This window comes from Spermophilus citellus (assembly GCF_964194105.1).
Source record: "Spermophilus citellus genome assembly, chromosome: 3".
NCBI lineage: Eukaryota > Metazoa > Chordata > Mammalia > Rodentia > Sciuridae > Spermophilus > Spermophilus citellus.
Genome location: NC_138184.1, coordinates 44,400,534 through 44,426,580, shown reverse-complemented (window position 1 = coordinate 44,426,580; position 26,047 = coordinate 44,400,534). Strand labels below are relative to the sequence as shown.

General features: G+C 35.3%; 1 long non-coding RNA gene across 1 annotated transcript in view; it reads left to right on the top strand.

Moving 5' to 3' along the window:
• Window positions 1–25,747, top strand: part of LOC308645432 — a 33,103-nt gene extending 7,356 nt beyond the window's left edge. Inside the window, exons 2-3 of the long non-coding RNA XR_014021215.1 lie at window positions 25,081–25,167; window positions 25,624–25,747. This is a non-coding gene — a long non-coding RNA (uncharacterized lncRNA). The remainder of the gene's footprint in view (window positions 1–25,080; window positions 25,168–25,623) is intronic.
• Window positions 25,748–26,047: the final 300 nt, after the last annotated feature.

Here is a 26,047-nt window from a genome sequence, read left to right as displayed (position 1 = left end):
ATTTTGGTGTACTTTTCAGTTTTTCAGTTATACGTACTCACACAGATATAATTTATTATAGTTAAGAGAAAATCCTGTGTGTTGAGTTTGGTATCCTCTTTTCACTAAAATACTCTTAACTATATTTGTGATGGCTCATTGTTGTGGCCCACCCTGAAAACATACTCTGAGATGCAGATTGGCATGTAGGATGCTTATTAGAGTGCCTTTGGAATTAGCATCTGCCAATAGGAAGATAAGGAAGCAGGGAAAGACAAAGGGAGAGGCTGAGCTGTGTTGTGGACCCAGAGAAGATCTTGACCAACTTCATGGGCAAACTCGAGTGCTGGGATGGCCTCCCAAGTGTCCTAAGCAAAGGGACTGGATATCTATACCTCTAGATGGGCCACTCATTGATTTCAGGCTGCTCCTAGAAAAATGCTTAATTTGGGGCAAGGCAGTCTTAAAGAGGGCTCATGGTTGCCATCATGGGACAGCATTTTCAGTAGCTGGGAGAATAACTCCTTCATTTCTGAAAGGGAATCCAGGCAGCCTTTCACAGCCTCCTCTACAATGGTAATTCTATACAATCCGGCCAAGAATGGCTGAAATGAGTACTTACCATATGACAACCTGTACTAGGAGATCTTAGACACCTCAGCTTCCCATGAGATGACTATTAGTGGTATGCCCTTTTACTTATGAGGAAATAAGAGCAGACACTACATGGTTCCACAGTTAAGTGGGGGAGCCAGGAATAGAACCCAAGCCTTTGTTTTATTTATAAGCATATAACAGAGTGTTTCCAGGTAAAGATTTCCATTTCCAGGAAAAAAATCTTACCACATATTGAAATGAAAAGAATCATGCCACATTTTTCTTTCCTCTTCAGGATGGACTACAAGGATGATTTTCAGAAATGGTAAAACTGATCATTGCTTGTCCAAGGTGAATTAGGAACACTTAAATCATGAAGTCACACTTTAAGAAGGTGTGAATAAGAGACCATAGGGACTGTAGAAGTTACTTATAGCATGTTTGGTTCAAACTGTTTCATTCAAAACACAAAATAGCAACTGCACATTGATATGAAAACTCAAGCTTGACCTGCCCCTTTCTACTATGCATGTAAAATATTATTTCTACTACATGTGAGAGGCAAGGGTAACTCTAGAGTTCAATATGTCTTTCTATGCACCACATTTAGTGTTCATTCTTATTTTTGAAAAACTATTCCAATAAAGGACTAATTTTAAAAAATTAACATTTTACTCTTTAGATTAGTATAGATTTTAGGGTTTTAAATTTGGGAGATTAAATTTGCCTTCCATTCTTACAATTATACAATAATTTTATTATTTTTTTCCACAAACCTAACCAAATTTTTCATATTTTTAAAATAAAGTGTTTCGCCAGTGGCTTGGGAGGCTGAGACAGGAAGATTGCAAAATTCAAAGCCAGCCTCAGCAACTTAGTGAGGCCTTCTCTCAAAATAAAGGGCTGAGGATGTGGCTCAGTGGAAAACAGTGGTAAAGCACCCTGGGTTCAATCCCCAGTACACACACACGCACACACACACAAAAAAAAAATCCAGAAAAGAGAAAGGCTTTATCAATTTTTTAATATCACTCCATTCACCACCCTATATTGTACATATGCAGCTTACCAGTTAAAATGAATATTGGTTCAGGATGATTGCATTTATTTATTTATTTAGTCCACCTTAAACATCAGCACAGAAATTAAAATTCAGGGTTGGTTATTGCTGGGGAGTGTTCTCAGCAATGTAATTTGGTTGCTAGGCAACCTCTGGGCGGGCTTTAACAAGAGGAAGAGAAAGCTCAGATAGCCACACTTCAATAGCAGTATTGGCTTTCATTTCAAACGTGCTAAATAATAGGGCCCTGCAATTTGCCTTCTTTCGTGAAAGTTGCTTACTTTTCTCCTTGAATGGAAAATTAACCTAGTTTAGTGTTGATAACATTTGCAACCATACTTCCTCTGTCAAGCATTGAAACATAAGCATTTCTCACTTTGGGAAGTAAGAAAGTTCTGTGTCTTCATGTTTTATTGTATTTCTTTCCTTTCCTCTCCTCTCCTCCCTTTTCTTTCTTTCTTTCTTTCTTTTTTATTTTATTTTATTTTTTGATGAGAAAACACATCTCTGACAGCTATTAGCCCAGGAAGAAGGCAGAGAAAGAAGAGCTCAGAAGAAAGGGAGAGGTCAGAATAGGACTTTATTTCTGAGGTACAGTATAGAGATGGGAGTGAAAGGAGTCCTGGGTCTGAGGAGGAGATAAGAGAACTGACCTAGGCAACAAGTAGAGCTTGAGGAACTGAGCCAGAGGTGAAAGGGAACCACATTTGTAGTGTCAGCTCAGGCTATTTTCACCCCTGCTCACACAGAAAACTGAACACAGACCTGAGAGCACCTTGCACAGAGTAGGTGCTAACAACTATATGTAGGCAATGCACAAATTCTGACATACTGATCCCAGTACAGGAAATTCTATCAGAACAGCTGCATTCAGTCATAGAGTTGTAGGGGAGCATGTTTGAGGCCTCACGTAATTTCCTGTCTTAGGAATGCAAAAAAATGGACTAGCGGCCAAGCTTGGTAAGCTGCTCCTGGCCTACTGTGAACCAGGCTTCAGATCTGCATTACCAAAAACTCTCCTATGCTTTTTTCCTCCTTCCAGTAAATTAATTTTCATTTGCCTGCTCTGAGTTTGTAGGAGCTATTGAAAGCAGGCCAAGGTTACCTTCAGCATAGATTTAACAGAATTCCCACTCTTTTGCAGACTTGTAAAACCCGATCCAGTCTAAGAATATGAAGACCCTAACTTGAGGTTCTTCTTTAGAAATGCCTCTCCTCTCCCTTCTTCCTTGCTGATGAAATGGGGAATTTAGATTCTTACTGTTTTAGGCTGGCACTGATCCAGCCTGCTAACAGGGCCTTCTGCTGGTAGACTTGGACTTCTCCAACCTCACAGGTTTCATCCATATGATGCCATTTGTAGAATCTTGCCCAGTTGTTTGTCCCTTCTCTTGAATACCATGCGTGCCCACTATTATTTCATAGGATCATATCAACTCTTTTCACAACCACAGACAACAGTACTCTCAGGATGAGGTGTGTTACAATGGAAGCCAAGCCACCTTGGTGGTCTTCAGAGTTTTTCCCCAAGGTTTGGAAGCTCTCAAAGTTTGAGAAATGGTGCCCTTGTGAATTTTCACCTAAGCAGCTCACCCTCCACTGTGCTTTGCACTTGAATTTTTGAACCCAAGGTAGTGTCACACATTGATCTTTTAATGGGCAGTAACTAGAGAGAGGCACAATGAGAAGAAACAATAAAAAAATCAGGATTTGATTTTTAGAAGTTAGATTTCCAAGGGAAAGGGGAAAAAAATTGAGGAGGAACCCTTAGCAGAAGGTTAGAGAAAGGGGAACAGGGTGAAGGAAGCTAGTTAGGTCCCCCATCAGGGGACTTAGCGATCTTAGAACACAAAGTATGCTTTCAGATGATTAAAAGGTAATAATAGGCAGCAGAATAAGGGAACTGGCGATGCTGGGAAGAGGTAAAGGCCCAGAGTAGGGGGATGTGATGAATTGGGCATGCAATAGAATCCATGGGCAAGACAGATTATAGGAACTAAAATCTCCTTCTTCTCACTCTTTCTCCTACTGCTGATATTCTATTCTTTTTTTTTTCTTGGATATCTTATATTTCTTTTTCTTTTTTTTCTGAATCCATCAATTGATTAATCAAACTCGCTCTTCTCCCCACTTTCCTTTCTTGCCTTTAAAGTGTTTTGTAAACTGCAGATCATGACCTTTTAATAGGTGATGAAATCATGTTGGATTACAACAAACATTTACAAAACATGGAAATAGAATAATATAAAAAGAACATATCGAATAATACACAATAAAATAGAAAACACTGAATGTGTCTTAGGGTAAGGGAAGTCTTTCATTTCAGTTATGTGTATGGCTGCATAATGGGGATTGCAGCCAAGAAAAGTTTGAAGACTTCTAGGATATAATCTATAATTTAGGGAATCTCTTTACATGTAGTATCATTCTTAATGTTTTTCTGTTACAGACTTTTAAAGAGGACCATATTGATAACACTTTTACTATTTCTCTCAATTTCTGGCCCTAACAAAAATAACCCTGAATTTTTAAACTACTTTTTCCTGGAGATTTTTCCTTATGGACTAGCATCTCTGAAAAGGAAAATATGTTTTTTAGTAAAAAAAAAAAAAAGTCAGAATACTCAGTTTACATAAAATACTGATTTCGGTTAAACTCGAAGGCAATATCCATTTGCTGGATGCAAATTAATTCAGACGGTTAGGTTGTTGCCTCGGAGAAGGTAAGTTTCATTTACCATTCTTGGATGTCATTATGGTAGGCAACAGAATGTTGAGATATGTAATTAATTAATTTTTTAAATAAACTATGGCATGCATTGCCTGATGAGAGTTAAGTGGAACAGAACCAATCCTACTTGTAAGAAAATTTCCTCCTTGACCATAAGTCTGTGCTGCTTTTGGTTTACTTGATGTGCTATTTGCTAAAAATATGAAATGAATACTAATACGCAGCCTGCATGGTGATTTTTCTCTTTACTGTTTTATAAATTACAGAAGATGTATATGTAAGTTGAATCAATGTCAAGTAATACAGTTGCAGAGAGAAAAAAACCAAGAACATCCTCTTCCCACTCCATCACTTCCCTCCCATCCCCACTCATCCCCCAGCTTCTTGCCTCACTTTGATAACTTTGAGGCCAGTATCCTTCTAGATACAGGGCAATGCTACTAAAATTTTAATGTGCATGTGAGTCACCTGGGATCTTGTTAAGTACAAGTTGTGAATCAGCAGGTCTAGGGTGGGTCCTGAGGCTCCACCTTTCTAACAAGCTGCCAGAGAATGCTGATGCTACTGGTCCAGGGATCACACTTCAAGTAGTGAGGAGTGAGACTGCTAGACTGTCCAATACCCCCACCACATATGGAGATTCAATTTTAAATTACTTAAAAAGGAGAGAAAGTATTCTCTTATAGGCAGGCTGCCTCTGACTCTTCCTGCTTAAATGGTATTACATTACTTCTGATCACCTTCAAATTTTTTTTACTTTTTATTATATAGTTATGGGCAGTAGTGGTGAAGAATGTTGAGACCAGGTATAATTTTAGGGTGCACATTTGATAAAGTGTTTATTGTATAGTGAGAAAAAGATGAGGATCTGCATATTCATTTATTCAATGACTCGCTCATTCAACACCAATTTTTTAGTAACTACTATAATCCAGATAAAACGCAGCCCTCGAAATCAAATTATTTTCAAATTGTAAATTGGAAGCCCAAATTTTGAAACCTATCTCCATGTCAGTAGAACTGTCTAGAAACCATATTGACTAATTAACTTCTTTTTTTTCTTTTTAAGGAATGCACATGCGTACACACACACACACACACACACACACACACACACACACATACACTATAGTTCTTTAAGGGTGGATTTGATGTTTGATTTGAACATAAGTCTTCTCTGGGCAAAAATCCTAAAATATGATACATGCCCAGGAAAACTCACTGCAATTAACCTTGGTTTTTGCAAAGGAAATATTCTTGTTGTTTTTGACTTATAGATTAACTCAGTTTTTGTTTTTAGAAAGCACATAAGTATTGGGCTGGGATTGTGGCTCAGTGGTAGAGCGCTCGCCTCGCACATGTGAGACCCTGGGTTCGATCCTCACACCACATAAAATAAATAAACAAACTAAAGATATTGTGCCTATGTATAACTAAAAAAAAATTTTAAAAAGAAAGCACCTAAGTATTTTTAAAATTTGTGATTAATTAATTTTATTACTATAAAATGCATAGATTTAAGGTGTATCATTTGATGAGTTCTAACAAGTACATACCTATGTGTCACTGCCACAATCCTGATGTTGAATATTTTCATCACCCAATGTTGTTCCATCCTATATCTTGGCACTCAGGCACACGTTCCATTTTTCTCCTCATCCCCACTCTAGGCAACTGCCATTCTGATCTCTCTCTTAGGTAAATTTCACAGATTTTAGAACTTTATATAAATGGAATTACATAATATGTACTGTTTTGTGTCATTCAGCATAATGGTTTTGAGATTTATTCATGTGATGGTGTCAGTATTTTACTCTTTTTTTTTAATCGACGAGTATTATTTCCTTGTATGAAGATACCACAGTTTGCTTAAATGAACATTTATCTGGGCTGCTTCTAGGTCAAGGCTATTAATAAAGCTGCTGTTTACATTCGCATATATTTTCTTTTTGTGGATATATGTTTTTATGTATCTAGATAAACACCTTGAAGTACAGTTGCTGAATCATAGGCTAGGTAGACGTTTAACTTTATAAGAAACTACCAAATTACTGGCCCAGAGTGATTATATACCTATTGGCAATATATAAGAGTTCCAGTTTCTCCATATCCTAACACTTGGTATTATCATTCTTTTTAGTTTTATAGAATCCAGTGAGTATGTGAATGATATGATTGTGGTTTTAATTTGCATTTCCTTGATAACCAATAATGTTAATATCCTTTAATTTTGATCCCTTTGGCCATTTGTATAACTTTTTTTTTTAAAAAAATGGCTTTTCTAATCTTTTCCTCAGTTTTTACCCATTGGGTTGCTGCTTCTTATTAGATTATAAGAGTTCTTCACATAATTGGGATAGAAGATCCATGTGAGGTAAATGTATTACTAATTTTTCTCTCAGCTGGTAACTTATCCTTACATTTAGTGGTGTCTTTTGAGGAGCAGACAGTCTTTATTTTGTTGGAGTACGATTTATCATTTTTTTCTTATATGATTAAAATTAAAGAAACCTTTGCCTACCCCAAATTGCAAAGATGTTCTCCTGAAGCCCTTTTACCAAATGTTTTATTGTTTTATATTTAATGTTTAGGTCTATGATACATCTTGAATTCATTTTAGGGTATGGTGTGAGATAAGAGTAAGATTTAGTTTCTTCCATATGGATATTCAGTTGTTTCAGCACCATTTGTTTAAATGGACATCTTCATCCTTTCCTTTTTTGGGGGGAGGGTACTGGGGGTTGAACTCAGGGGCACTCAACCACTGAGCCACATCCCAGCCCTAATTTGTATTTTATTTGATACAAGATCTCACTGAGTTGCTTAGTGCCATACTGTTGCTGAGGCTGGCTTTGAACTCAGTGATCCTCCTACCTCAGCCTCCCGAGCCACTGGGGTTACAGATGTGCCCAGCTCCTTTTATTATTCATTTATTTGACAATGCTGGGGGTCTAAATCAGGGCCTTGCACCCGGTAGGCAAGCTACTCCCCCAACTTTTATTCATGTCCTTTCTCTGTTGAATTATCTTGACACCTTTGTAAAAAAAAAATCTATTGATGGATAATGTATGGCATAATCAGTGTAGTTAATCACTGATATATTTGAGCACTGGTGTATTCTTGTAGTTATTCAAACTAAATTTATATCAACATCAAAAAGCTAAATCAAGATCTGTTACTTTACTAATGAAAGGAAATTGAAGTGAAAATCTTGGAGATGACTCATCTTCAATTTAATAGGCTGATCATGAATATTTGTGAGATTTGCTTCTCTGTGAGGAGGACAATAGCTATAACTCAACATTTTACTTTTTTTATGGTATGTACTTATAGGCTTACAAATTGATTCTGGAGATTTTTATTGAATAATACATCTTTGGGAACCAACACAGAATATATATTTTAAAATTAAGCTATTTTTTAAAAAACTTTAGGTATGCATTTAGCCAAGTCAACAAGAAAACATAGGATGGGATTGTTTTGGTGCTTTGACTTATGTCTTGAATGTATTCAAGCCTGATGTTGTGACTGGAGTTGACCAAAAAGATAATAGTGAAGCTGTATATGTTGTAGCACACACCCTATCAAGCCCTGCATCCTGTGATGCTCTTCAATGTTTGCATGGGAGATTTCACAACAGACACCTACTCCCTGAGCCCTGTCTGAGAGTGGCCTCCTAAAACCCAGTGGCTCCATCTCCTCGCCCTTCACCCACTGCTCCTTTTCCAAGTCCTGAGAGTCCTGGAGGAAGGACCTCATCATGCCTAGAGGCAGAGCCCACACTGGTAATAATAGTCTGCATGGAGCCTTCCTCATGAACCCAACCAGTAGACCTGCACCTGAACCACCCACTGGCCCTTTCTACAGGACCAAAGAGGACCACAAGAGTGCAGGAGAGAGTGGGGGTACGTTCGAACACTGCTCTGTAGCAACCCCTGTTTGATGAGGTTGTCACAGTTAATTGTTTCAATTTCTTTGCTCTTGCTTAAAATACTGATTTCATTCATTAAGGAAGAATGATCCAAACAAAGAAAGAACCCAAAACTTGAGGTTCTTTCACTTGCTTCGTTTGTACTCATCCTAAATAATAGAAAAGCTATTAGTGACACACAGAGTTGTTGTGAACATCAGATAAAAGATTCTGAAAACTGTATTCAAGTGATATATAAAGTATCTTTCTTTCAGTAGCCCCAAACGTTGCTATTTTCAAGTCTGATTTATTACTTAAATATGCTCTGTTGAAATGAAGTGCACAATGTCTTTTACTCATCTGCTGGATTCACTTTCTTTACAAACTCATCAGCAAACATTTGCTTGCTGAATCGCTCCTCTAACCTTGAAATACATTAGAGTTAGTTCTATAGAAGGATAATTGCTGAAAGCCTAAGTCATGGTCAATTTGTCATTTATTAAGGATTTATACTTTTGCTGAGGAAGCATTGAAACTCCTACAAGACCAAGGTCAGGAAATAGTGCACCTTAATTTATGGCATATCAACAAAAACAAAAACAAAATTCCCCCAAAGTTTACATACATACTTAAAGCATTTTAAAGAAGATGTCATTATATCTTTTCCTTGATATGATTTAATTTCCATAAATATTTTGTGGGTAATCATTTATTCCTAACTATAACAGTGACACAAACTCATTATAGAACTTGGAAAACTATAGGCACGTAAAGTTGAAACTGAAAATCACCTTCCCTCTTTGCCACTCGACACCAATTGACACTTTAATGAATATTTTCCAGTTGTTTATATTCACATATGTATTTTTAGAAAACTTGTAAAGCATTCTTGATGTAGTTTTGCATATTGCTTCCCCCAAAATTAGTTGTATACATCGTAAGCAAATTCTAGTATCAGTGATATTCTCAAAAAAATAATTTTGAAAGCACCTAATATTTCATCTATACTTAGCACACCTAATTTAGATATAGTTCTTCACAAATGATCACATTAAATTTATACAAATTAAAATTTACCTACTTTAAATTTGCAACTGTCAAATTTAAGTGACTGAAAGAATTCTAAATCCTGTTTATGGTAAGGAAAATAAAATATATACAGTCAAATACATACATACAATTTAAAATTAGACCATACATTTCAATAGGGGTGATATCATCTAAAAGGGAATGAAAATTGGTTTGAGGCAAAAAAGATCTTACCTTGTTTGATGGATTAAATATATACTATATATATAAACAGATCTATAGTATATCAGTAGGGTTAAAATGTCTTGGGTAAGGAGGGTGATTAGGAAAAAAAAGTTTCTCTAAAAAGTTTTCTTAGAGGGTGATAATGAAAAATAGGTTGAGAAACGCTGAGAAAATCTGATAGAGAGTTGGAATCCTGCGGACAATTCAATTGCTTTAAACTTAAGTTCATTTCAAAGAAATGTTTCCTCTTTAACTCGCAGAATCTTCTGCTTTAATAGCATAAGTTCTACCTGGTATTAGGCGGTGATTTCTTTTTGAGTATAGGATGCCAGGAAAAGAAAATATGCAAAATATGCAATATGAAACTCTATGTTTCAATTATGTAAAGGAATAGCACTCCATTATAAAATAGTTCATTTTGAAAGGGAAAACTCCATTACTATGCCTTATAAACCTACAATTAGTCATTTACCTATACAGAGAAATTAATATTTTCTTTGTATTTTAATTTGACAAACTTCAGTAATTTTCCAAGAGTATCAATTTTCATTTAATATGCAGATGTAACAATCAAAAGGATAGTATCACCACAAGAACAAAAATTAGAGTAAGATGCATTGATTTAGTTTATTTTTTATAACAGTTTTATTGAGACATAGCTTACATTCATACATTCATCCTTTTAGAACTTACAATTCAGTGGGTTTTGTGTATTCATCTTCATACAGTTATTAGCACTAAGTGCAGAACCTTTTCATTACCCCCAAAAGAAAGCCCATATCCATTGGCAGTCACTTCCCACTCCTCTTTTTTTTTTTAAAGTTTAGTGAACATCTAATTATTTCTGAACTTGTTTTTGCAATTATATGTGTTTTTCTTTTTTTTTAAGAGAGAGAGAGAGAGAGAAAGAGAGAATTTTTTTAATACTTATTTATTTTTTTTAGTTATCGGCGGATACAACATCTTTGTTTGTATGTGGTGCTGAGGATCGAACCCGGGCCACACGCATGCCAGGAGAGCGTGCTACCACTTGAGCCATATCCCCAGCCCACTTCCCACTCCTCTTTCCCCACAACCCCTGGAGCCACCAAATCTACTTCCTATCTCTAAGATTTTCCTATTCTGGACCTTTCATATAAATGGAATCATACAATATGTGGCCCTTCATGTCTAGCATCTTTCACTTAGCATTAATGTTTTCAATGTTCATCCATGCTGTGGTGTATATCAATACTTCATTCCTTTTAAATTCCTTAATAATGTTCCACTACAGGTGAATACTACATTTCATTCATCCATTCATCAGTTGACCATTTGGGCTATTTATACTTTTTAGCTGTTATGAATAATGCTGTCATGAACATTGTGACTAAGTTTTTGTGTAGACATGTATTTTCAATTTTCTTCAGTTTATATCAAGAAGTGAATTGCAGAGTTATATCATAACTTGAAAGTTTAACATTTTAAGAACTGTAAAACCATTTCTCAAAGAAGCTGTCCCATTTTACAATCCCATTGACTATGTGTGAGGGCTTCAATTTTTCCACATTCCTCCCAGCACATGTTATTGTCTTTTTATTTTAATCATCCTGGTGGGTATGAGGTGATACCTAACTGTGATTTTTTATTTTTATTTTCCCAGTGAATAGTAATATTAAATATGTTTTCATATGCTTTTTGGAATTTTGTATGTAGTCTTTGGAAAACTTCCTATTCAAACCCCTTTCTTATTTTTAAATCGGGTTATTTGTCTTTTTAAGATTGAGTTGTGAGGGTTCTTTATAAATTCTGGATACAAGTGCCTTATGAGACATACCATTTGGACATATTTTCTCTCATTCCGTTGATTATCTTTTCATTTTCTTCATGATGTCCTTTAGTACAAAAGTTTCTTAATTTCAGTGAGGTTCCATTTACCTGTTTTCTCTGTTGTCCCTTGTGCTTTTGATATTATAACTAAGGAAATGTTACCTAATTGAAGGTCACAAAGATTTACTTCTGTGTTTTATTCTAATAGTGTTATAGTTTTGTTCTTACATTTAGATTGACTCATTTCGGGTGAATTTTTGTATGTGGGGTGAGGATCCAATTTTGTTCTTTTTCATGTGAATATTCAATTGTTATAGCACCATTTATTGAATAACTTGGGTTCAGAATCCAGATAAAATAATGGTTAAGGGTTAAGATCTTTGTCTGGAACATTCTTTGTTTTTCCTATCTATCATCCCTTTTTCTTCTTTTCCTTTTCATAAAAATATCAGTAAAATGATAATGTTTGGAAGTCACATTTTTTTAAATAAAGACTTTATTATTATCAGTGGTAGTGACATAGAATGTTCTAATTGGTTATTTTTCCAGCCATAAAATACAGATGTAAACCAAGATTTTTAAGTTCCCTAGGGTCCTGGTTAATACAGATTTAACATCCACTTTATCCACATATTGTCACTTTTGGAATAATTAACATATCATAACATTAAAATTATTCTTAAGTAATATCATGTTTTATTTAATGAGATGGACTGGAAACCAGAATGGGCATTTATTAGGAAAAGGACAGACTGTGTTCTAGTGAGGGGTTTTCTAGAAGGAAAGATAGTGAACTCTATGAAGTATAATAGAGGATGAACTCCAATAAAGAGACTCTGGATTTAGCAGCCTGGACATTGTTGGTGACCTTTGAGGGAAATCTCAATAATTGGTTGATGTAATGTTTAGTTTTATGTTAACTTGGCTAGCTATAGTACCTAGTTATTTAATGAAATGCTAATTGAGGTCTTTCCCTGAGGTGTTTCATAGATGTGCAATCAGTTGACATTAAGTAAAGGAGAATTTCCTTGATAATCTGGATAGTCTTCATACATATTTTTAGTTGTCTGTGGACCTTTATTTTATTAATATGCAGTGCTGAGAATCAAACCCAGTGCCTCAGACATCGCAGGTAAGCACTCTACCACTGAGCTATAACCTAGCCCTCATTTAAATTTAAGAGTAAATCTGAGGTATCCTTGAAGTAGAAATAAGACTGCTGGCTTGCCCTACTGATTTTCAACTTGCCAGCCTCCACAATTGCATAATCCAGTTACTGGAAATTGATTTTTCTTTGTAAATAAATATATATGTAAATACATACCATATATATATATATATATATATATATATATATATATATACACACACACACTCTCTCTCTCTCTCTCTCTCTTATGTAGTAATATAATATACCTAATATAGACTTAGAATGTATAATTATATATAATATATAGTAGATATATTGACACATAAAGAAGTTATATCGATATATAAAGAATAGAGAAGATGTATAAAGATATAGATATTAAGAGAAGTTTGTAAGGAAAACAGAGGGGAGGATAGAGTTCAGCAAATAAAGCATTTTGCTAAGAGAGATGAGTCTGGAGTATTTGAGAGAGAGAAAAGTTGTTTTGTTTTTTTTTTGGTTCGTTTTTTGTTTGTTGGTACCAGGTATTGAATCCAGGGGCACTTAACCACTGAACCACAGCCCTGGCCCTTTTTTATTTTTTATTTTGAGTCAGGGTCTTGCTAAATCTTTAGAGTCTTTCTATGTTGCTGAGGTTGGCTTTGAACTTGTGATCCTCCTGCCTTAGTCTCCCAAGCCGCTGGTATTACAGAGAGAGAAAAAAAGAAATTAAACACTTAGACACTTCATAATATAACCCTTTATGTATTTAATAAAGTGGGTTTTTTATCATAAATATATCTACCTTCTATTTATTTCTCTCCCTTTTTGTTAATATGCAGCTGAGTATTTGACTTTATAATCTGACATTATAATTTTAGGGTCTGAATTCCCATTAAAATGTTCTCTTTTTTTCACAGAATGACAGCTACTTGAATAGCAAAAAATGGTCAGTCAGCCTCCATAACATTTCCCTTATAGATTTATCCTTTTATCTGTTGGCAGACATTATTGAGGAAAGTCACAAAAGAGTCATCAGTGGAAAAAGTCATAAAAACAAAAACTACAGATTCTAACTTTCATGCTAGCCATCGAATCATAGCTGTAGTAGAATCATAGAATCAATAATGGAACAAAGATAATGATGAAGCTCATTGGGAAAAGGTGATGAAAATATATTCTTTTAAAAGACATATGGAAGAAAGTGTTAAGAATGCCAGAAGTAGAGATTTTACTTTGAGTACACAAATGATACCACCTTTTAATTACACATTAAAAGTGTAGATTTACACTTTAAAACGTGTGCTTTAAAAAAAATAATGGATATGTTTACTTTGGTGCAGAGCTGGATATAGTAGTCTATAAACAAGCTGATTAAATTCCATCCAGCTCTGATTAACCCCTACTGATTATATCCTAGGGCCATGTTAACTTTGAAAAAAAATCAACCTTGTTGATTTTTAGCAAGATGTTAAAATTATGTAGTTAATAAATCAGTGAAACTGCTTTCTGAGTATTTTTTGTAGAGTTTTGTCCCAGAAGAACTCCATGAAGATAAAATACAAGCATTTAATTTGGGTCTTCTTGAGCTCAGTGACTTCCAATTTTTTAGATGTCTTAGATATTATTGTGTCAAGTTCAGTACTCAGCATGAAAGCGTTTGTCAGAAAGACTATTATAATTATGGGAATATAGGCCTTCAAACTGATTCTAAAATTTGCAGAAAGCAACCATCAATTTACTCAGATTATATATATTACACAGTATCATTCACAGTCATCTGGGGTCTGTACCTTCCTTTTTTACAGTACATATCATATAAATCACTGAATGATGTGTACCACATTAGGCTGAGAGGTTATTGGGTACTTAGGTCATATCCTGAGTGCACTCTACTTAATAATTTTCATGATTTATCCTTTGGGAGGACATAGGAAACAGGAACTACATACTATAGAAAGCCTTCAGAAAGACTGACTTCCGCTGTCACTGTTAGATTAAATGGATTTTAACAGACTTAAATGTTGCTACTACTTATAGTTTTTAATTCTAGAAATTGCTACAGAAATATACATGTTTCCTAACTTGTGATGGTTCTATTTATAGTTTTTCAAGTTATGATGGATTCATCAGGAAAGGTTCCATTTTGATTTGAAAATACCATGAGTCAAAAAAGCATTTAATCTACCTAACCTACTGATCATCATAGTTTAGCAACAGAGTGCACTACAGAATATTGGTTATTTACCCTTAAGACTGCATTGGTGGCTTGCTGCCCCTGCTCAGAATCATGAGAAAATATACTGCATATCACTAACATGGGAAAATATCAAAATCAAAAATGCAAAGTGTGGGTTTCTACTGAATTTGTTTCACTTTTACTTCATAATAACTTGGTAATAGAGCATTTGCCTAGCATGGAAGAGACTCTGGATTTGATCCCCAGCATCTCAAAAAAAATAAGTTGTGGACATCCATAACATTTCGCATCTAACTGAATGCTTCATCATATATATAAAACATACAACTGTCAAATCTTAATAATAGCTGTTGGTTTTAGAACTCTTAACAGGTGCCTGACCTATGATAAATGCTCTACTTACATTCATTCATTAATCCTTACAACAGCCCTTTGAGTAAGATCTGATCACCAAGACAGGATTCATATCTATCTTGGTCATCATCAAGACCAAGACTAACTGATTCCAAAGTCCAAAAAACACAAGATAAGATATAGTTAAGGGTCCAGAGGAATGAAACTACCTTAAGTTTTCATTGAACTTCAGAGCAGGGAGTAATCCTAGCAACAAGTTCAGTTTGAAAATGTTTCCCTGAAATGGATGCTTTTGGTTGGATCCATGGAGACAGTTTTTTTTTTTTTTTTTCTTGTACTGGTGTTGGGAACTTATGTCCCCAAATCACAACATTTATACATCTGTATTTCCTTTTCATTTTAAAGGTAAAATTAATGGCATGCAAACATTTATATTGCTTTTCCCTAAGGCATAATAATATATATTATATGAAATTTATTTTACTTCAATAGCATTAAGTATTTTCCTAGTGGAGAGTCATATATTTACTGTAAAAAATGTTCTGCGTTTCTGTGTTTAGCTATATAGAAACTTTTTAAATCATAGGAGCTGTCATAGCAGGTCTATTTCTAATGTACAGAGGGATGGTATGTGTGCAAATATATCACTCAAAATGTAAAATCTCGAAAAGCATGAAACTAAACATGGTTCATAACTCAACAAAAACAAGAGTGAACTTATGCCAAAACAACTTTGCTCTGCACATTTCCCAGTGCAGCAACATTTAAAGAAGGATTATTTCTGAAAATGTGCGTGAGTCAGAAGTGGGGAATGAGTAATTCTGTACTTTGGACTTTATTAATGTTTTAGTGTTGAAGGGATATTATCTAGTTTTCTATTTTTTTAGTAAGGTAGTGAGTTACTGCTTTATCTTCAGGTTCCCAACTGGCTTCTTTAGATAAACCAGAAGACAATTTGAACAATCTAGTTAACTAGTATCCTCTGAACAATCAAGTTAACTAGAATCACTGAGCTTTCTTAACATGTTCTAATTCGTTGAAAAATACTTTAATACCTCTCTCTCTCTCTCTCTCTCTCTCTCTCTCTTTACCCTAGTGAAAATGCACATTGGACACCGAGGGTTACAATAACCTTTGAATAGGTCAACAATGGTCTTTAGCAAGTAGAAAACAAGGTTGGGCTGACTCATTCTAGGTTAGAACTGCATGAAAATATACTGGATGGTTTGTTGATATTTCAACTCTTTTGGTGGATTTTAAAAATCTATCATGATGAAAAGGTCAATGAAAATATTCATGAGGCCTATGAAAAGGCTGGATTTTATGTCTTATAATTTGTACATTCCAAGGGGATTTGGAAGTCTCTAAATTTCATTCTTTTGTGTATTCCTTCTCCCCATTCCCAGATTTCCCCCCACTGAGTATAACATTTTTGGCTCTCATTATAAATGAGTTAAGGAATTTTTCGGACACCCCAGTTTGAGTTCCGTGTTTTAAGCCAGTGAATTATGCTATTTTAATTCCTCAGTTAAGCACTTATTCCTGAACATTCCTGAACATCAACTGTGGTTCTAGCACTGGAATTGGAAAAGTGAGCACAACTCCCCGCCCTTTGCCCTCTGAAATCTTTCAAAGGAAACTTTTTCCCATTTGAGACATTGCATTTGAAACAGTGATCTTGGTATACATATAGTAATGGAAAGAATGGCCATAACCCTTTCAGGGGAACCCTACTTTTTTGGGGAGTACTGGGGACTCAACTCAGGGGCATTCAGCCACTACACCACATCCCCAGCCCTATTGTATATTTTATTTAGAGACAGGGTTATCACTGAGTTGCTTAGCGTCTCACTATTGCTGAGGCTGGCTTTGAACTCGAGATTCTCCTGTCTCAGCCTTCCAAACCATTGGGATTACCAGGCATGCGCCACTGTGCCCGGCTGGAACCCTACTTTTAAGCTGCTGGAAGAAAACAAGGTTTTTTGTGTTAGAGTAAGAAACTTATCCTAAATTGCATATAGAGGCAAAATTTAGCTTATAACCTCACTATGTCTCTTATTATAGGGAGGGACTAAATAATCCAAATCCTATATTTTTAGAGTTACATTAAGAACAGCCTGTGATGCCCTCAGCCCTTTTCAGAATTGGAAGAGCCACCTCACCCAGGGCATTCCCTCTTTCTGGGCATCATCTAATAACTGGTCAATGGAGGTGTATAAAACCTGGCTCCATTGCTTGCCTCAACTTGGTACAACTCTGAAGAGCCAGCTCAGCTCCTGAGCCCTTCACAGGGCTGGCACAGGTCTCCCCTGTGACTACATCAGAGCAGGACTTCTCCCTTTGTCGAATCTTGCTCTTTTCCTTATTACAATTGTTGATACCAAGAACACTCTCAATAAACCTCCTACCCGTTGATCCCCACCTCAAAATCTGTTTTCCAGGGTCTCAGTCCAAGGGAATGACTGTAAAAAATGAGAATTCACTCAATTTTTGACAGAACTTTGTAGAAAAGAGCATGAAGGATCCTTGGCTATTAACAGCTTTGCTAAATATTTCTTCATTCAGCTTCTTTGCAGTAGGTATTTCTATTTTATTTGAGCTTGATATGAATGAACTCCTTTTCATGAGTGATGCTGTTATCGCCCTCACCTCCCTACCTCCAGTGTTCATATATTTTTCAAAATGTTGAATACTGTTTGATGTTAAGATCCAAGGCTGAACTTTCAGCATATGTGATGATTTGGGACTTGATTTACTGTTCTTTGTCCTTGGTTTGTTTCCTTTTGATTTCAAAGGATGATTAATCTTCCTGGGAAAGCCTCCAGGGGTGGATGGTGCCCTGGTCCGTTCATTGTCATAACCAGAATTATTCTGATGTTCATGTATCATCTCCTCTTCTGACAACCTTTATCCTCTTAAAGTCCTCAAATGTGACAATATTTAGAAGGAGAAAAAGAATGTTGGGGGGCAAAGACATAACTGATTGAGTTTTACCAAAAGTATGTATTGGGTCTACAACTGGCCTGTTGGTGAGAGGATAGAGCATGCTGAGCTCTGCAGTACTGGCAGCTGATGGCCCACAGCTGGAGAAAAACACTTTACAGAGGACAACAGAATTGCTGCTCATCCAGAAAATCTCTCACAGCCTGTGGGCCCACTAGTCTTCTGGTGTGCAGATTCTAAGACCACAGGGTTCTCGCCCAAGCACTCTCTTACACTCAGATGTGACCTCAGACCTATAGTACACTGAAACAGACTAGTTGGACTCTTGTACACTGGACTGTGGGTAACAGTATCGCATAATGGCTGAGTGGACCTTCTCTGGGCTCTGCCACTGACTAGCTCTGTGATCTTGAACAAGTTACTCAACCTCTTTGTGCCTCAGTTTCCTCAACTATAAAATGAGGATGACAGTAACAGTGTCTAAGTCAGAGTTTTGGTGGGGGTTATATAAATTAATGTATGTCTACTACTTAGAAAACATATTAAGCACTGTATGTGCTTTGAATAATTAATAAAAATCTGAAAGTGTGACAAAATATGGAGAAAGAGGAACATTTGATATTGAAATGATATTGAAATGGTGCCATGGCTCAGTCAACAAGTCTCCACTGACAGATCTGGGCAATAAATTGTACAGCCACATAGAATACTGTGGGCCTATATATTCAAAGCTCCTATAGTAGTTGTATCTGTAACAAAATATGAATCAGGTAAAAAAAAATTCTAGAGGAATGGTGGATGCATGGAACATATTAATGTTGGCAAATGGTCAAATTTATGTAATATTAAAGTTGAAGAAATATAGGGCCGGGGCTGTAGCTCAGTGACAGAGTTCTTACCTAGCATGTGTGAGGCACTGGATTCAATTCTTAGCAACTAAACAAAAATAGGCATGCTGTCCACCTACAACTGTAAAAGAAATTTTTAAATAATTAAAAATGAACGAAGAGGGGCTGGGGTTGTGGCTCAGCGGTAGAGCGCTTGCGTAGTGCATTCGAGGTCCTGGGTTCAATCCTCAGCACCACATAAAAATAAATGAATAAAGATATTGTGTCCAACTAAAAACTAAATATTAAAAAAAAATGAAGAAATATAATGACATACAATGAATATGAATTTTTATAACCTCCTGAAAAGCAAGTAAACAGTGATTGATTTTAGAGTACATCAAACTTACTTAAATCAACATAACTTCTATCCTTGTTAGTAGTGTGATTATTATAGCACAAACCACTTACCTATGAAGTAAGTCAATCTCAGCTGGTAAAGATGACCTGGAGGGTTGTAAGAAGACATTTAACGTATGTATATATTTTCAGACAAAGGGAAGAAAATGAAGCACAAATTTTTCCTCCTCATCAGGGCATCATTCAAGCAATGCCTAGAATATGCCAGTGTTGAGTCTTACAAAACATATATATGGCAAAAAGTGTCAGATAATATACATTTCCAAAAACCAATCCCAAGAAAGATATATTTGTGTGTGTTATTATCCTTTGCTTACTGAAAGACTTGTAGTTTAAATTATAATAATAACAGTAGGTGTGATAAATACTGCTACCAGGTTAAAGTCAGCATTAAAATGTAAGTAACATGTCAAAGTGTGTATAAGTCAGCTTTTGTTTGCTGTAACCAAAATACCTAACCATGACAATTTAGAGGAGGGAAAGTTTATTTGGGCTCACTATTTCAGAGGTTCAGTCCATGCTCAGCTGACTCCATATTTCCAAGCCTGAGGTGAGGCAGAACTTCAAGGTGGAAGGGCATATAAGAGGAAAATTGTTCAGCTCTTGGCAGCTGGGAATCAGAGAGAAAGAGAGCAAGTGAGGCTCCAGGGAAGAAATACCCCAAGGGAACACCCTTAGTAACCCACCTCCTCCAGCCATGTCCCACCTGCCTACAGTTACCACCCAGTAATCCATTCAAAGTCTTAATTCATCAAATGTATTAACCACCTATTAGGTTACAGCTCTCATAATCAAATATTTTCACCTCCTGCACAACATGTGAGTTTTGGGGGATACCTTATATCCAAACCACAATTGTAATCTAGAAAGGATAATAGCATAATGAGAGGCCCCATATGTCAAGTCATTTAAAACCATCAGTGCCCTAGATGCTGTGGATGGGGCTTCACCCCCTAATTATCTTAACTATAGTAAATACAACCCAGTAATTCTAACTTCTTTTCTGCTAAAAATTAAGAGTATTTTAAAAACAAATTTGCTATGAAAATTATCATTGATTTTGCTTTTATTTTTTCTTATTTTTAAGTCAATGTTTTATTTGTTTATTTTATCTGAAATATTTTCTATTGCCTTTGAGAAACTCTTAGGGTTTGGGCATTGAATCTATGGGGGGAAAAATGCCCCCAAATTAAATTATTTTTGGATCCCAGTTTCCTCATCTATTAAGGAAGTGTTACCCAAACTGGAATATGAAGCCGAGCTTAAACTCTATCATGGCTCTTGATGGGGAAAGGGACAAAGAATGAATCCAGCTGGAATCATGACTTCTGAGGAAAAGCAGGGGTTTCAGAATTTGCCATTGGTGAAGTCAGTGATTTTAGGATTCTGCGAGGGCCAATGTTTTCCTGAAAAAAATGTTCTAGGGGGTCAGTTTATTCCTGGTTGTGTGTAGGTGCAGCTCTTAAATTCTAGGTATCCACACTGTCCTATATAGTAACCACTGGCCACACAAGGCTCTTTAAATTTAATCAAAGCTAATGAAACAAAAAAAGTCAGCTCCTCAGTCACATTAGGCAAACTTCATGTGACAAACAGCCAACCAGTGTCAAATAGCCATTGTCTCCTGTATTACACAGTGCAGATTTAAGATATTTCCATTGCTGCAGGAAGTTTTATTAGACAACAATGTTCTACAGTCCTGGTGTCTGGTTTTTTTAAAAAGGAAACCACTTGCTCTTCCGAAAGTTAAATGTTTTCTTAAAAAACAGCTTCACTGGATACGATTTATGCACGCTAAAATTCATCCATTTTAAATGTACAAGTCAATGATTTCTAGTACATTTACCAGGATTCCTCTTCTGCACCAAGGAACACAAAAAAATGATTGGGGTGACTGTTTTCTCAATTTTCCCAAGGATGGCATATAGCTAACAAATTCCAGATGCCAAGGAGAGAAGTTAATACATTACAGCCTACAAGTGGATGCCTTAGTGAATTGGGACTTTATTTCTCCAGGAACCCCAAGTGAGAAAGACAAAACATTATTTGGCAGCATTTTGAATTACATCAAAGAAAGTAGTAAACCTAGCTGAATTTCCCTAAGTCAAATTCATGGTGCAATTGCACTGTATAACCAAACTTTGGTAACTGTTGTGGTCATGTTGAAATATCTTAGCATTTCCTTTCCTTTCTTCATAAACAGAAGTATCTTTTTTTTAAGAAGAGAAATCTTAAATCCAGTAAAACATGATTAAAGTAAAACTGCTTTGAAACATTAATGTAATAGTATTCTATGCATTAGTATATTAATAGTATTTTACTATTAATATGTACATACTTATAAAATATAGTATATAATGATATCACATTATAGTATTATACAATATTAGTATTTTATTCTTCACACTTAGTTCTTTTCTTTGTAATCACACAAACATGCTTTTTCATTTAGTTGTGAAGAATTTTACACATTGTTTGGCTTTTATTTCAATTCATGCCATTTTCAGTGTGTGTGTGTGTGTGTGTGTGTGTGTGTTGACAGTATTGCTAGAGGTGTTACAAAATTTATCTTGTTGATTTTACATTTTTTTATTAGTTTGGCCTTAGTACAGTTTGGATGTTTTCAATGTTTTGATAATGTACATAATACTACAATGATAATACTTGTGCTCAATTTTTTCTTGGAGTCATTTATACTTATTTGTGTATATATATTTCCATATGTAAACAAATAAGCAATTTGTTCAATACTATCATTATCTATGTTGTGTTGTTTAGCATGGTAGTAAATAGCCTTGTGAAAAGTGGGTGTACTGCACTAATATGTGCAGTTGTATGACATACAAATTGAATTTTGCAGATTAGTATGAACAAAGGAATGTAAAATATATTACTGATATTTTTTATGCTGATTACATGTTGAAATGATATTTTTGATGCAATGGATTAAATAAAACACTACTAAAATAAATTTCACCTATCTTTTTGTACTTTTAAAAATGTAACTGCTGGAAAATTTAAAATTATATCTATTGCTTATATTATATCTCTTTGGGGTAGGACTAATCTATTGTCCTGAATTTGTTTCTGAGTTTTCTATTGAATTGATATTTTTCCTAATTGTTCAAACCTAATTCCTGTGCTTTTGATAATTAATGATTTAAAAGATACTTGAAATATAACAGAAATATAATCATATTTCTAAATAAATTGATTTCTTATGTATTCTGATGATGTGCATCATCAATTTATAATTTTATTATGTTATGGGAACTTGATTTCATAGTGCATTAAATATTTTTATTAATTTAGAAATATTGTTATATTTTCTAATTTTAGACTTTCCAAATGCCTGCTTTCTGCTTTATTTAATATATATTCCTTTACTTTTCCATCTGGCTTTATATTTTTTTTAAAATCAATGTATTCTGAGTCATTAACCTTTTCTCATTGTCTTAATGGGAACTCTTTGTATTTTCTCTCGGCATGTTATCAGTATAAAGGAATGCCATTGAAGTTTGTGTCTCTCAAGTTCTTTGATGTTTTTATGAATTATCTTTGATACTTTGTGATTTGTTTATTTCGATTTTCTAGATTATTTGTGTGTGTGTGTGTGTGTGTGTGTGTGTGTGTGAGAGAGAGAGAGAGAGAGAGAGAGAGAGATGCTGGGGATCGTAAAAACAATTTAAAATTTTATTCTTCCATGTTTGTGTATAATTTCTCTTCCCTTTTGAATACATTGTGCTAGAATTTGTATGTAGCTTTTACTGGTAAAATATCTTTGCGTGTTTTGTTTATTTCTTATAATTCATTACTATGCATTGGTTAATAAAATAATATCAACCTTATATTTCTCAAATAAATTCTTCTTTTTCCAAATTGGATAATTTTTAACCTATTACATTTTGTTTGCTAAAATTTTAAGGTTTTACATCTTTGTTTCATTAATGGGATTTCCTAGTCCTGACAAGTTTGAAACTCAACAAATTTACTTTGAAAATATAGTTCCCAAAGGAAACATACTACACTTTAAAAAACTATTTTAGGAGCAATTTAAATAATACACGGAGTTATTTGTTTTTTAAAAGCTTAGGAAGGTCTCCAGTTAATTCCTCAGGGTCATAATTCCTAACTTTTCTTATTTGTGTGTCAGAAAGTATAATGTTTTCTATTTTTGAGTATATATTTTCCATTGTATTGTGATAAACCAGATAAATATGATTATTAATTAGTTATACACTGAGAGATAAGAACAATGCTCTTTAACACTCGATGAAATGTATGCCAGTTTGTCTTATCACTGATTATATTAAGTTGTAATTTTTCTTTATCATTTGGCCAATACTTTATCAATTTTGCCCATTTTGTTGAAATCAAACTTCTGTTATATTGTTTTATTTCTATTATTCCTCTTTTATTTTTAAAAAATATTTATTTTTTAGTTGTAGTTAGACACAATATCTTTATTTCACTTATTGATTTTTATGTGGTGCTGAGGATTGAACCCAGGGTCTCCTATGTGCGAGGTGAGTGCTCTGCCACTGAGCCACAACCCCAGCCCCTCCTCCTTTATTTTTAAAGTTGTTATATTTTCTTTTTTCTTCTTTGTTTTGGATCATTACCTCCATTTGAAGTTTCTTTAGGTACATGATTAATTCATGATGCTTCTATTCTCATTTTCTTATTAATATATATTGAGAGAGATAAATTTCCTTCTTAGTACACTTCTACCAGTATCTCATGCTATTTAAAAATATTTTTTCAGCAGCGCGGGAGGCTGAGGCAGGAGGATCTCAAGTTCAAAGCTAGCCTCAGCAAAAGTAAGGTATGCAATCCCCAGCACCACAAAAAAAAAAAAAAGAAAAAGAAAAAAAAAGAAAGAAAAAAAGAAAAAGAAAAAAATTTGAGGCACTAAGCAATTCAGTGAGGTCCTGTCTCTAAAGAAAATACAAGATAGGGCTGAGGATGTGGCTCAGTGGTTGACTGCCCCTGAGTTCAATTCCTGCAACCCCCCCCCAAAAAAAATAATTTTTTGTTAACACAGATTTCCTTTATGTAAATTAATATGGGATTTTGAATTTTTATTTCCATGTTGTTTTTCTGTAAAAATTCTCTTTTCACCATTTAATTATAATTGTATTGTTAGGTTGTGGTGTGAGAATATGGTTTAATAGATTTCATGCTATTGTTTCTTGAATTAACTCAAGTACAATTTTCTGTCCCTGTATATGATTAATTTGTGTAACTAAAAAGAATCTTTATAATCCCCTGCCTGATAATTCCATACTTTTCATGTCGATTTTTCTATTTTATTCCGTATATTTTTTAAGTTATATAATTTCTCTCTTATTTGTTTACAGATTTTGTCATATACCTGAGATCTACAACTATAATTATTTCTGTGAGTTTCTTGGCCAGCTTCTGTATATGCCTTGTTGGAGGGATGGCTTCAAGGGCATTGTGACCCACAGGGTTGCACAGGCTCCTGTCCTCAGAACTTGATTAGTGCTATGCTGTTACTGTCTTAAAATTCCTAATAATTTCTGAACAAGAGGCCAGCATTTTCATTTTGCAAAGAGCCCCCACAGAGTCTATACTGGTCCTAATTGTTCCTTATATTCTGAGACTTCACTGGACTCTTTCTTTCTTTATTTTTTTAATCAGAATCCAATTGGGGGTGATTTGTTGGATTTTTCCAGATAAGTCATTCCATTATCTAAATGAGATTCTCTTCCAGCCTGGCAGCTTCAAGAAAGTTCTCTGGTTAGCTCTCCTCCCACACCCCCACTCCTAGAGTGAAATTGCTGCAAATAGTCCTCTTCTTGTGTCTCCTTCACTTCATGTCAAGTGTTCCTTTATGACTTCCAGAAGAGGTTGAGGGCAGGTGTCCAACAGATGGGACCCAGCTCAAGCCCCACCAGGGATTTTGTCTATAGCAGGAGCAAGAACAGAAAAGTAAGTTTTGTTCCTAGTCTCCCTTTCTCCCATACTCTTCTCTGCACACCCTCCCATCATCCTGGAGGTGCAAAAACTCGCTTTCCTTCAAACACAGCCCTTCTCTTGAGGAGCAAAGAAGGTAGCTAACTCTTCTCAATATATTCTGGAGAATAGGGCTGCCACAGGGCAGTGGGGCCAAAACATACAGGAACACCCTTGATGACTTGTCTTTGTCTCTCAATTGTGGCTTCACCTCAGGCAAGTCACTTCACCCTTCTAAAAATGAAAAAGATAGAAGTAGTTCTGTAAGACAGTTTTTGTTGGGCTCAAGTGAGGTGAGGTATAAGAGAGAACCTGGTGCATAATAAGTGCTCCCTAGTTTTCCACTGAGATACATGATTAACCTCAAGATGGTGGGGCTACATCAAGATGGTGGTGTTATTTGAACCTCTGAAGTGTTATCTTTTTATACAGTGGTCTCAGGAATGAAAATGAGAAGACAGTAGCTGGGTAGCATTCTCTCAGCCTTTGTGCCTGTGGAGAGGAACATTGGACCAGATGACTGACCATGATTCCAGTTGCTGGAAATAAAAGAGATACAGATGTGTATGCATTCTGTTGGATTGTATTCTCAAGGAGGTGTCCTGGCTTTTCCTTCTCTCAGTATTACATGGTAGTTAGGTGAATGGACTTTAAAGCCACACTTGGCCCAAAATGAGTTCCATAATTTTGGCTGTGCCTTAGTGCCTCGTCTGTAAAATGGACACAAATGTGAGTAATCTGCCCTTCCTCCTGGTCTTACCATGGTATTCCCTGTCACTCACTTAGCCACTTTATATTAGGGTGGCTATTGGCCCAGAAGGAGATGAGTGTGCTTGGTTATCACCTAAGGACCCTA